The sequence below is a fragment of the Elephantulus edwardii genome, unplaced genomic scaffold (assembly GCF_000299155.1).
Source record: "Elephantulus edwardii isolate Elephantulus edwardi_28Jun2011 unplaced genomic scaffold, EleEdw1.0 scaffold00369, whole genome shotgun sequence".
Taxonomy (NCBI): domain Eukaryota; kingdom Metazoa; phylum Chordata; class Mammalia; order Macroscelidea; family Macroscelididae; genus Elephantulus; species Elephantulus edwardii.
The window spans coordinates 1,678,144-1,681,132 of record NW_006400119.1 but is presented as its reverse complement, the minus strand read 5'-3'; the positions used below and the strand labels follow the sequence as shown (position 1 = coordinate 1,681,132).

Below are 2,989 nucleotides of genomic sequence, written 5' to 3'. Positions count from 1 at the left end.
AAGAGGAAGACCCTTTATGAGGTGGATTGACACAGTGACTGTGGAAATGGGGGCAAGTGTGTCAGAGACAGTGAAGTTGGCTCAGGATAGGATAAGGTTCAGAGCTACTGCTTAAAAGGCCACTATGAGTTGTAGTCAATTCCCCATAACAACAATCCATAAGGCCTTGCACTGCTAAACCTAAGGCAGGAGACCGGCAATCTCCTGTACAGCCTCTGCAAAGTCAGCTTCCTACTCTTTCACCTATTTAAACAATTGAAATTTTTTTTGTTGTAAGAATTCTTTTTATATTCTGGGCTAAGGTGGTCTACTGGGTAGTGAGTTGCACTGCCAACACAATGGCAGGTGATCTGCATCCACCACCCACCTGCAGAACAATGACAGGAAATCTCTCAAGTGACTTACAGCCTCTGGAAACCTGCTGTAGGGTCAGCTATCTTCTACGGAGACATAAAGGAGTTGAATTTGCATACTAGACTTGTCATACACATATAAAACTTGAGAAAGCTAACAAGTTTTGTGCAAGGTAGAAACCTGCCAGAGGAAAACTCAATTGTTGTTAACCCTATCAAAGATGAAAATGTTAGAAGATTTAAACAATGATCAACCAGTATGATTAAGAGGGAATGGTGATGAAGGATAAGTTCAGGCAACTCTGAAGGACTTGGCAAAAAAATAAATACCGTCATAGCTCAACAGATGTTGCCCTAGATGTGCTCACCAGGTTTTGCCAAGAAATCTAGAAAACAACTATCTGCCCAACAGACTGGAAGGGATCCATATTTATTTCCATTAAAGAAAAAAAAAATGACCCAGCAGAGTGTAGAAATTATCAAACGATATCACTAAAATCACACACTAGCAAAATTCTGCTGAAGATCATCCAGAAATTACGGAAACAGTACATTAACAAATAAGTACCAGAAATACAAGCTGGGTTTAGAAAAGGTCCTGGCAACATTATTGCCAATGTCAGATGGGATCACTGCAGAAAGCAGAGTACCAGAGGAATGTATGTCTGTGCATCACTGACTATGCGAAGGCATTTGACTATGTGGATCACAACAAATTGTGGTTAACCTTGAGGAGAATGGGAATCCCAGAACACTTGATTGTGCTTATGTGAAACCTATACTTGGATCAGGAAGCAGAGCAAGGAAACACTTCATAGTTCAAAATCAGTATAGGAGTGTGTCAGGGATGCATCCTGTCTCCATACCTTTTAAATCTATATGCAGAACAGACCATTCGGGAAGCTGGACTTTATGAGGAGAAATGTGGCATCAGGATTGAGAGAAGACTTATCAACAACCTACATTATGCAGATAACACAATATTCCTTGCTGAAAGTGAGGAGGATCTGAAGTGCTTGCTGCAGGGACTATTAGTCTTCAATATGGATTGAAGCTTAACATCAGTAAGACAAAAATTCTCACCACTGGGTCAACTAGCAGCACCATGATAGATGGAGAAGAGATTGAGGTGGTTAACAATTACAGCTTGCTCAGTTCTACAGTCAACACTCTTGGCACCAGCAGTCAGGAAATGAAAAGACAAATTGCACTGGAAAAATCTGCTGGCAGGGACCTCTCCAGAGTATTGAAAAACAACGTCTAGAGACTAAGGTGTGCCTTATCCAGGCCATGGTCTTTGCAATTACTTTCTATGCATCAGAGAGCTGGACAATGACTAATGATTACAGAAGAATTGATGCCTTTGAGTGGTGGTGCTGGAGAAGAGTCTTATATCATGAACTGCCAAGGAAACAAAGAGTTATTTCTTGGAGAGCCAAGGAAACAAAGTTATTTCTTGGAGAGGATGAAACCAAGTTTCTCCTTGGAGGCTAGGATTTTGAAGCTCCGTCTCACATACTTTGGGCATACGGTCAGAAGGGACCAGTCGTTGGAGAAGGACATCATGCTCAGAAGAGTGGAGGGACAGTGCAGGACAGGAAGACACCAAATGAGATGGACTGATACAGTTAACTGGGACAGTGAGGGTAGGTGGTTCAGTCAGAGAAACTGGCTCAGGATGGGGTATGGTTCAGAGCTGTTGAACACAGATAGGGTCACACTAAGGGTCGCAGGGGACTCGACAGCACATAACAATAAAGGAACTCCCCTTGGAACTCTCACAGGTTCATGGTAATGTGCAAATATTTTCTCCCATTCCATGGTTGTCTTACAATATTGTCAGTTTATGTGCAAATATTTCCTGTTTTTTTTGAGGTTATTTTGTTACTCATGCTTTTGGTGTTATAGCTAAGAATGCTAAATCAGTCATAAAACTTTTCTTGTAAGAATTTTATTCTAGTTTTTGTTTTTTAATATGACAAGTTCTTTATTGGTTTCATTTCTGCATTTGAAATACTCTTCAATGACATCCTTGGCCTGGAATTCTTTGCCATAGTCCTTAACAACTACAGACAACTATTTTGTGAGGATTTCCTTCTCAGTCAATTTTGCAGAGGCCTACCCACGCCCCCAGTTTCTTATTATCATCAATCTTTATCAGGTTGATTGGGTGTTCAGCACAAAGGGCCTCTACTAACTTTGACATACATAGGCTCATTACAGTTGGATGCAAACACACAAAGATGGGCTTGGTGCTTATCTAAGGCTTTGGCAGCCTTGTGAATTCCACATGCTGGGCCATCGTGGATGAGGGTAGACTTTTTAGCACCTCTTGTAAAAGGGTATTGACATCCATTACACCTCCAGCAGCAATGCCTTCCTCAGCCATGACAGTGGGTTGGTTAGAGTGGAGTGGAATCCTGGGCTTCTGCCTCTGCACAACTCAGCGGCAACTACAATTCTGGTTTTTAAATGTCTGTGGTCCATTTTAATTTTTGCGTATGATGGGTGTTCAACTCATTTCCCCAGCTCCATTTGTTCATCGAACACTTGTCTCCTGTTAAAAAATTTCACTTACTATGGGTCTGTTGAGGTTTCCTATTTTTCGTCTCATCTCATTAAGCTTTTAGGATTTT

At 41.4% G+C, this 2,989-nt stretch overlaps 1 pseudogene; it reads right to left on the bottom strand.

Annotated features, from left to right (window-relative positions):
- Positions 1-2,309: 2,309 nt before the first annotated feature.
- Positions 2,310-2,742, bottom strand: LOC102866875 (annotated as a pseudogene).
- Between the last annotated feature and the right edge of the window lie 247 nt (positions 2,743-2,989).